The 10440-nt window shown below is 49.4% G+C and overlaps 1 protein-coding gene across 1 annotated transcript in view; it reads left to right on the top strand.

Annotated features, from left to right (window-relative positions):
• The first annotated feature begins 6393 nt into the window (after positions 1 to 6393).
• Positions 6394 to 10440, top strand: part of Myh9 (myosin heavy chain 9) — a 94366-nt gene continuing 90319 nt past the window's right edge. Inside the window, exon 1 of the mRNA XM_042693094.1 lies at positions 6394 to 6593. The gene's annotated coding sequence lies outside the window, so the exon portion shown is untranslated. The remainder of the gene's footprint in view (positions 6594 to 10440) is intronic.

The following is a 10440-nucleotide window of genomic DNA, read 5'->3' as shown; positions in this document are numbered from 1 at the left end:
GACCTCTGGTGTATAAATTCAGATCAGATACAGGCTGGCCACACCCTTGCCACTGTATATATGTTTAAAGCCAGGTTACCACCTGGCATGTGAACACCACCAGGAATGGTTTGAAGAGAGAGGAAACATTGGACTGGGGAGGGAGGCAGAATGGAACAGAGAAAAGGGCTTCAAGTGCTGACTCTGCCATTTAATAGCTTATGATCTCAGGCAAGTCTCAACAGCTCACCCTGGCCTCAGTTTAACTCATCTGCAAAATGGGGATACACACAGCCCTCCACAAACAAGACAAAGTAAGGTGGTAGGGAAAATGCTGTTGTGAAATCTAAATGCTATAAGCCTTGTGAAGGCTGGTTATTACTGGATCTGAAGACTGGTGGGTCAATGAAATGTGTTTAAAAGTTCTCCTTCGGCAAGATAAACAAATGCCATAACCCTAGCTTGTACAACGTGAATGCATTCCGAAAACATCACGCTAAATGAACAGAGCCAGACACAAAAGACCACACAGGGTATGACTCCCTTTCTGTGGAATGTCCAGAATCGGCAAGTCTATAGAGAAAGTAGATCAATGGTTGTCTACAGCTGGGGAGAATGGGAAAATGAGGGATGACTGCTGATGGATAAGGGGTTTCTTTAGGGATGATGAAAATGTTCTGGAATTAGGGGAAGTGGTTGCACAACTCAGAATATACTTAAAACAACTGAATTATCCTAGAGAGGTGTGTGTGTGTGTGTGTGTGTGTGTGTGTGTATGTGTGTGTATATGTTTGTGTGTACTGGGCCTTGTATGTATGTATTAGGAGCCTGGGCCTTGTCCTTTAGTTGTTTTTTTTTTTGTTCAAGGTTAGTGCATTACTACTTGAACCACAGCTTCATTTTCAGCTTTTTGCTGGTTAACTAGAGATAAGGGTTTCACATACTTTCCTGCCTGGATTGGATTCCAGCCTAGCTCCTTAAATCTCAGCCTCTTGAGCAGCTAGAATTACAGGCATGAACAACCAGTGCTCAACTTGAATTGTCTTTAAATGGGTGAAATGCATGATATATGAACTATATCCCAATAAATCTGTTTGTTTGTTTTTTAATTCAGAAGTTGATTGGTGTGTGTGTGTGTGTGTGTGTGTGTGTGTGTGTGTGTGTGTTTCTTTTGGAAGTACAGAGGTTTGAATTCAAGGCCTGGAGCTTGCTAGGCAGGTTCTACCAGCCTCATAAACATGTTTACCAATACCTACTATGGTATTCATGGGGGATCACAAATGAATAATTGTCAAGCTTTCACTTATAGTCCTTTTTTTTTTTTTTGGTCAGTTGTGGGGCTTGAACTCAGGGCCTGGGCGCTGTTCCTGAGCCTCTTTGTGATCAAGGATAGCGCTCTTCCACTTGAGCCACAGTACCACTTCCCATTTTTGAGTGGTTAATTGGAGATGAGAATCTCATGGAGACTTTCCTGCCCAGGTTGACCTCAGATCCTCAGATCTCAGCCTTCTGAGTAGCTAGGATTACATGCATGAGCCACGGGCACCTGGTTCTATTTTAATATTATTTTTAATGCCATTCCTGGGTCCTGAACTCAGGGTTTAGTGTTGTCTCTGAGCTTTATCTGCTCAAATGCTTTAGCACTTGAGCTCCAGCTCCAGCTTTTTGTTAGTTAATTGGACATAAGAGTCTCATGGCCTTTCCTATCTGGGCTGGCTTTGAACTGTGATCCTAAGATCTCAGCCACTTGAGTAGCTAGGATTACAGGTGTGAGCCACTGGCACTGGACTTTACATTCCTATTTTAATTTGTATTAGTTTATTTGTGAATTTACCCTATGGACATTTATTGAGGGTCTGCCAGGTGCCAGATTCCCTGTACTAGCATTACAAACACAACAAAGTACTGATGTCCTTAGAAGCTGATGGCAAGAGGCAATGCTGACAGAAGCAGCCCAGGTTGCTGAAGTTTCACCGAGGAGGGGGGCAGGTCAGATGGGGAGGATCATGCTTTAAAGACAGCCTGGGCAGTAAAGTACGTGAGACTCATCAGTAATTAATCAGCAAAAAGCCAGAAGTGGAGGTATGGCTCAAGTGGTAGACTGCCAGCCTTGAAAAGCTCAGGGATACCCAGGCCCTGGGTATGTGTGCATGTTTGCGCACACATACACAGAGGCATACACACCAAGAGCTGGAGAGAATAGAGGATGGATGGAAAAGGGGGTGTGAAAGGAGGTATGGCTTGAGGAAGGAGTGGGGGGATAGGGGTGAGGGTGCGAGGGTGGAGAAGGGAGACCATTAGCATTGAGTGGAAACCTGAGCAGAGCAGGAAGTCAGGTGTGCAGACAGAACGGTTCTGAAAACAAGCAGGATGGTGGGGGCTTGGTGTAGGCAGAGTGCCCTGCACTTGAGAAGGGAGTTGAACAACAGCAAATAGGCCAAGAACCTTGGGCCTGGGTCACAGAATTATGGGCAGTTCAGATGTTTTTCCTTATCCATTTTTTTTCTAAGTTAAAAATTAGAGTTTAGAAGTACAAGTTGTCATGTCCAAAACGAGCTTTACAACGTCGGTGCGGGGTGGGGGGGGGGGAAGGGGGGGAAGGAGAAGGATTGGGATTGGGGGGGAGGGGGGAGGCTGGGAAGGGATGTGAAGGGTAAACCAAAGGAGGAGGCTGCAATGCTTGGTAAGAAATGTACGCATTATCCTGCCCATGTAATTGTAACCCCTCTGTACAGTATGTTCACAAATAAAATAAAATTAAATTAAAAAAAAATTAGAGTTTAGCCGGGCACCTGTGGCTCATGCCTGTAATCCTAGCTACTCAGGAGGCTGAGATCTGCGGATCCTGGTTCAAAGCCAGCCCGGGCAGAAAAGTCTGTGCGACTCTGATTTCCAATAAGCCACTAGGAAACTGGAAGTGGTGCTGTGGCTCAAGAGGTAGAGCACTCACCTTGAGCTGAAGAGCGTAGGGACAGCGTCAGGCCCAGAGTTCAAGCCCCACAACCAAAAAAAAAAAAAAAAATTAGAGTTTAGAGTGTGGCAATTGATAGAGTCTTTGCCCAGCATGAAGGAGGCCCTGGGTTCCTCCCCCAACACGACCAAAAAAATAAAAAGAATATATGTGTTAATTTTTTTATTTGTATTTGAATTTGTAGCATATAGTTTCCTATTTAAAATTTATCCACTTGAATTCATGTACAGTTACATGAGCCGAAGTTGAGGAGATGTAACTTTTTCTTTCAGTATAATCTCTCTCTCCTATCCCTATTTCTGAACTATCTAGTTCTTTCAATACCAACCAAACTGGGTACCAATGGCTCATGCCTGTAATCCTTCCTCAAGTGGTAGAGTACCAACCTTGAGCAGAACAGTCAACATCATGAGCCAGTGGCTATTCAGGAGGCTGAGATATGAGGATCCCAATTTGAAGGCAGCCTGGGCAAAGAAGTCTGTGAGACACTTATATCCTATGAATAACCAAAAAGTCAGAAGTAGAGCTGTGGCTCAACTGGTAGAGTGCTATAGTTGAACAAAGAAAGAAAGAAAGAAAAAAGCAGAAGGACAGGGCCTAGGCCCTGCATTCAAGCCCCAAGACTGGCAAAACCCAAAACACTCAAACCAATAAAACCTAGCATGTGAGCTTAGTGAGACAGAAATAACCCAAGATGGTATGGAAGCAGGGGCCTAGAGGGGCAAGAAAACATAGGGATATTTTTCTTCTATTTGGAAAATACCATACAAGTGATAAATGTGTTAGAAACAGACAAGCAAAGATAAAACCATCAGTGAATAGAAACAGAACTTCATGTGTGGTAAGCACACTATCACTTGAGCTACATCCCCAGAACATTTAAAATACTTTAAGCGTATAAATACATACATATATAAAAATCGTATAGCTATTTTTCAATATACAGATCTATCAAAATTTATTCATTCAGTCTCTGATAATTTGTGGTGTATTTCCAGTGTTTAGTGACTATAGGCAATGATGCAAAGAAAATGTCCAAATTCATGACTGTGTATGTTTCCAATTACTTTTTAAGGATAAATTCTCAGAATTGATCAAGTCTGGCAAAGACTAGGTTTGCGCTCTCTCTCTCTGTTCCAGTAATGGGACTTGAACTCAGAACTCAGGTACTTGAGCTCTTCCTTGGGCCTTTTCTTTTTGTGTCAGTAATGTGGCTTGAACTTAAGGCCTGGGCACTGTTCCCAAGCTTTGGTGCTAAGGGCTAGTGTTCTACCACTTTTTTTTTTTGGGGGGGGATGTCAGGTCGTGGGGCCTGAACTCTGGGCCTGGGCGCTGTCCCTCAGCTCTTCAGCTCAAGGCTAGTGCTCTACCATTTGAGCCACAGCACCACTTCCGGCTTTTTTTTTTACTTACGTGGTGCTGAGAATCAAACCCAGGACCCCATGCATGCAAGGCAAGCACTCTACCACTGAGCCACCTTCCCAGCCCCTGTTCTACCACTTTGAATCACAGTGCCATTTCCAGGTTTTGGGTAATTAATTGGAGGTTAGAGCCTCATACATTTTCCTGCCTGGGCTGGTTGGAACCCTAATCCTTGGAGCTCAGCTTCCTAAGTACCTAGGAGTACAGATGTGAGCCACTGGCATCTGGCTTGCTTGGCTTTTTCTCTACTAGCTGGTATTCTACCAAATATGTTCATTTTGGCTTTTTGCTGCTGGTTAATTGGAGGTAAGAGTCTCTTGGATTTGTCTGCTCAGTCTAGCTCTAACTTCTGTCTTCAGATCTCATCCTTGAGTAGCTGGGGTTGTGTGAGCCCTGCTAGGACTGAACATTCTTATTATTACTTGTGAACTTCTTTGGTCAAAAATGGCATTCCATGTTTTGTTTGCTCTTCTGATAACCATTTTTTCCTAATTATTGGTTATTTATATTTTGTCTTTTTGAATTACTGTTTCCTAGAGTTATTTAAAAATTTAATTTTAATTAAAATGGAAAGTCACGTGTAGGCCAAGCTATTGAACTTTTGATTCTCCTGCCTCAGTTTCCCCAGATCTGGCTTTTAGGCATTAGCCACAAGTCTGAGTCATTTTAGTTTTGAAGATTTGGAGCTTTATACATTTTGATCTTTATACATTTTTGATACTGTTACTGGGGCTGCAAAAATCTGTTTTCTATGTCTTTTGTCTTAAGACTCTACATGTTTTCTGAAGTTCATTTAGAAGGATAGTTTTAGTTAACAATGTTAGGATACAGGAGGGTAATGAGAAATTTGCCTTCAGAGAACTAAAATAAAGCTACCATTGTTGAAGCATTGTGCAATTGGCACAGGAACACACAAAAAGACCAATTGGTTCCTTTCTCTTTGGTGGTGCTTTAGGAATTTGAACTCAGGGCCTTTCTCTTGCTAGACAAGTTTTCTAGCCCTGGAGCCTCACCTCCAGCCTGAATGAAAGATCAATGGATATAATGGAAAGGAATTCAATATATATGATACTTCAATATATAATGATGAGATAGTATCTGCTAGCAGCAGAGAAAATTGGGTGGACAGCTGACTTTTGCAAGTTTTAGATTTCTTGCTAGCTTCACACCCAAATTTACTGATGGATGAAAGGATTATATATATGAAGAAAAAAAAACCCAAACCAAACCAAACGAATTCTATCCTCTTGTAGACAGTAACCTAAATAGGTGCAATCTGCCTACCTAAAAAAAAGGAATCTTATATAAATGAGTGTCTGAAATGTGAGGCAGTGGGCACAGCCAGAGCAAAGGCCCGGAGGCTGCTGCAAGACAGCCGGGAGCACCCTCGGAAGAGACAGGGTCCAAAACCAGCGCAGGACGCCTACACGGAATGCAGGGCTGAGGCCGTGCCCGCCCCCACAGCCGCAGAATTTTGTAAAATACCACTTTTCCCATATATGGTACTTAATGTCTGTTCTTCTGGTAGGACAGGGCGTAGGGAAAACACAGCTCGCGGGGCGGAGTGTCGGTGCCCCGGGACCTTCCCAGTCGGCTCCCGCCGGCCTCGCTCGCATCCTGGCAAAGCACCGCCACCCGGACTCAGAGCCCGTCGCACCCCAAACTGTCCACTCAGGATTGGCGACTGCTTACGTCAATTCTCGTCCTGGAACCTGGGTGTCCGTTGGACCCGCCCTAGTAGGCGGAGCTCCCGCCTAGGAAGCGCGGGGGAAGGTGGGGTGGGTGGAGGGTGGGGGCGGGTGGGGATGGCGAATCCCACCCTTTTGGCTTCAGAGGCTCCGCCTCTCAGCATTACCACAGGATAAGGTGTCCGTCAGTCAAGGATACCAGAAAAGTGATTGGGTAAAGGCAGAATAGAGGGCGGGTGTTAGAGTTAGGCTCCCCCTTCACCGCCCCCCCCCCCCCCGGCTTGAATCCGGCCCGCCTCTGGTAAGGGCGGGGCGGGAAGGCAGCGAGCCGCGGAGCTGGGTGCGGTGAGGCGCGCAGATCACCGCGGTTCCTGGGCAGGGCACGGAAGGCTGAGCGAGGCTGACCTGCTGCGGCTCCCGCCTCGCGTGCTCGCCCCACCCCGCCGCCGCCCGAGCGTTCGAGAAACCGTCTTCTTCTTGTTCTTTTCTTTTGGAGCAGCAGCGCCTCTTTTCCCGGGCAGATCCAGGTTCAGGTGAGCGAGCCCCACCGGCGCAGGTCCCGCCCGGAGCGGGGGCCGGCCGCGGCGGCGACGCTCGGCGTCGGGGGCCGGCGGGCCGACAAGTGTCCGCCCGCCTCGGCGCGTCGGGCCGGGGCGCGGGCGGGCGGGCGCGAACGCCGGCCGCTGCAGCCCGAGCGCCGCAACCTTTCACCCCGGAGTCCTGGGACCCGGCGCCGGCGCTCGGGGCAGGCGCAGCCGGGAGCGAGGCCTCGGGCAGCCCCGGACGCCACCCCCACCCCGCGCCCGGGCGCATTCCGCCGGCCGGGCACCGGGGAGCCCGGCCTCCCTCTGCAGCCGGGGACGCCCGCCCCGGCCGGGGCCGAGTTGGGCAAACTTTTTAACCCCTTCCGGGGAGCCGCGGTCCTCGGGACCCAAGCGAACCGGCGAGGATAAAAATCGGGAGGTCGGGGTAGCAGCCCCTTCGTGAGTGTCCGGGCGTTTTGGAAGCAGAGGTAACGGGTAACCGGGGACCGTTTGGCAGCTGTCAGGGCGTCCTCCTGAGTCAGAATCCGACCATCCGCCGCAGACATTGCGCCCGGCTGGGTTTCCGCCCTCCGCCGGCGACTTCCTCGTTCTCCCGGCCGCCCTCTGTCGGGGCGCAGGGGGCGGGGAGAGGTGTGGTAGGTGCCTGGGGAAGGGGGACCTGGCGAGATCCGGGTCGCGCGGAGCGATGGAGAGACCCGCTCCTACCCCCGCACCCCTTCCTCTCGGGTCCCCGCAGGAGGGAGGCCGGGGGCGCGTGTACCTGGGCCCGCTCGGGTGTGCACCTGATTCCACCGCACCCTCGGCCGCCCGGCTCGGAGGAGAGCTGGCCCTGCCTTTAGGACCTGACCTCCTGGGCTATTGCCTCTTTCCTGTTTGGGCCACAGGCAGGATTCTTCTACACCCCTCACTTCCCTTGTGCAAGGGTCCGCACTCCATCCCGTCCCGGAGCCACGCCTAGGGCAGAACTGCACTCTCCTCCCTCCTACCACCCCCCCCCCCCCCCGACACACACCTCGGGGCGCCGCAGTTTCAAACAGAAACGGAGTCTGTGCCCTCCAGGACGAGCTGGCGGGCTGTCCCAGAGCTGGGGCCAGGGTGAATGCCGGGGTGCTGCCTGCAGCCCCGCCCAGCGTTGTGGGGAGAAGGTTCCTGGGAAGTCCCAGGTCCCAGAGACGGGGCGGTTCCCTCCGCCGGCCCCTGGCCCCGCACTTCTCTGTTCGCTGCGCGCTTTTCTGGGTTTACGTGGATTTCAAAGTAACTGTTGAGTAACTTCAAGTGGAAACGTCTTAGCTCCTTCTTGCGTGGTGCAACATTGTGGTCATTTCTGATTCCACTGTCTGGAGTCGGACCGGATAAATTCACCTAATGGCTGTAGTCCCTTTTGGGAAAGGAGGGCAGCTGCTTGAGGGCTTGTTTAGACAATCACTCAATTAATATTAGCCAATTAATATACAAGATTGCTATGGGTGGGGGGAGGAGGGCATACAGATGTGTAATTGAGCAAATATTTAACTGGCTTCTCTGTGCCAGGGACTTTGCCAGGTGGTGTGTGGGGAGGGGGGGGGGGTGGAGTGGGGTGTGAGTTGAGTAAGACCTAGGCCTTGCCATGGGCACTTAGGGGAGAGTGGAGACAAATCTGCAGATGCCTGTAATGTGAGGTGGAGATGACAGGGACCCCAGAAAGGCACTGTGAGTCACAGGACTGAAGGAAGGAGCCAGCCTCTCCTGGGAGATCCTGGAGGCCTCTGCCCCCAGGAAGTTTGCAGGCTTGAAGGGGTGACAAAGGCAGGGTGCCTGAGATACAAAGGCAACCTGTGATGTGTGTCCCAAGATGCCACAGACAAAGGACTGGAGGATTTCTGAGGTTGAGGAGGCCACTGCTGTTGTGGCAAGGAAGGAGCATGTTGCAGGTTTGGCCCACTGAGGCAAGCATGTGGTGTTGGAAAGTGAGGAGTCATTTAATGGATAATTGGGGGGTAATTAAAAAACGTCAAGAGATTGCGCAGGGTAATTTGAGAGCCAGCGTGCCCCCAGATGGCTACGGGGTGACACCAAAGAACTTCACTCTTCAAACTCAGCAAGTCTGGGCAGTGCAGGTGGGCAGATCCAGGTACCCTGCCAGCCAGGTTGGCAGGCTCTGCCTGGGGAGTTAAATCCAGCCCTGGGGGAAGGGCAGATGAGAGGTGTTCTCTGTGGGGCTGCTTGTCTGAAGGGCACCGGAGAGAGAAAAGGGGGGGGGTGTCCTTGTTTTATTTTTAAACTTTTTAACCCAAGGGGTTGGAGATGGGACAGCTTCTCTCTTGTAGGATGAGGGACACATGTTAATCGCAGTCTGCCTTTTGCCTGTTCTGGCTCCTGAAAAAACAAAACAAGGATCTGTTAGCTCTTTAAAAGAAGGAAAGCACACTCTAAAAACGCAGCATTGTTTGCAGCCTGGTAGGGTACGGCTAGAAACCCGGCTGGGAGCTTTCTTCAACTTCCTCTTCTCCCTAATCCTTCAATAAAGTACTTAAGACAGCCCTTACCAGCTTGACATCTTTATTTCAAAGGGAGAGGAGGGGTTGGCTGTTGTTTTCCTTCTCTTGCTGGGGAGAAAGAAATAGAAACCCGAAGCAGAGGGAAAAAAAATCACTTGCCTTGACAGCTTCCTCCCAAGCATCATGTTCCAAAAATATTTAGAATAACAAAATCTGTGTGTCCTCTTAATTAAACAAACGTCCTAATTTACTGAGCATAAAACAAGCATCTCTACCCGCAGGGGCAGGAAGTACATTTTCCCTTTGTGCAGCCTTAGAGAGACTGTGCCTCTTGGCTTTTAACCCTTGGTGTGCTGAGCCCTTGGGCTCAGGGTCCACTGCTGGCTACAGACTAGAATCTGGGCAGTCCCTCTGGGCAGCAGGGTTCCTGCAATTCACAGAACCCCGTTCTTCCGGTTTTCTTGTGGTTTATTGGAGATAGGAGTCTCACGGACTTTCCTGCCCTGTCTGGCTTTGAACCGTGATCCTCAGATCTCAGCCTCCTGAGTAGCTAGGATTACAGTCATGAGCCACCAGTACCCAGCCAGAACCCTATTCGTTTTTTTTTTTTTTTAATTTAATTTTATTTTATTTGAGAACATACTGTACAGAGGGGTTACAATTACGTGGGCAGGAAAATGCATACATTTCTTACCAAGCATTGCAGCCTCCTCCTTTGTTTACCCTTCACCTCCCTTCCCAGCCTCCCCCCTCCCCCCCAGAACCCTATTCTTAAGGCTGGGAAGAGTTGGGATGGGGTCTCAGGAAGAACTAGAGCTTTGGAAATTGGCAGAGTTAAAATCCTGACCCTGCCTAGAAACTTTGTGACCTTGGGCGAGTTACATAGCTTTTCCCGAGTTATTCCTCTGTGGAGTTGAGGTCTGTTCCACACAGGGTTGGATGTGAGAGCTCAAGCCCTAGGCCATGTTTAAAAAAAGGCAGAAGGTGTATGGCGGGGAGGAGGGGGGGCTGATAGTGGCTATTTAGCTAGGTTTTTTTTTCAAGTCGTGGGTTAAATCTCTAGCATGTAAATGCTGTCATTGCTCCCTGGGTTGTAAGCAGTGGGTAAGAATGGGTAGTAGGGTGTTGTCCCTGGCTCCTAGCTCAGTGTTCTTAAAGGGGGGCATGAACCGAGCTTTTGTGGGCTGTGTGGCTGGTCCCTCTGCTGATGCTTTTGGTACACATAGCCTTGGCCCTAAGTGGAAGATTCTCACATGGTTCAGTTGTAAAACATGGTTTCCCATTGTCTAGACTCTTTTAAGTGATGAGCGTGGGTGATGTGGAAAGAGCCATGGGCTTGTGTGTTGAAGACCTTACTT

This window comes from Dipodomys spectabilis, unplaced genomic scaffold (genome assembly GCF_019054845.1).
Source record: "Dipodomys spectabilis isolate Male_0828 unplaced genomic scaffold, ASM1905484v1 ptg000163l, whole genome shotgun sequence".
Classification (NCBI taxonomy): Eukaryota; Metazoa; Chordata; class Mammalia; order Rodentia; family Heteromyidae; genus Dipodomys; species Dipodomys spectabilis.
Note: the sequence above shows the minus strand (reverse complement) of the source record. Positions and strands in the feature narration are given on the sequence as shown.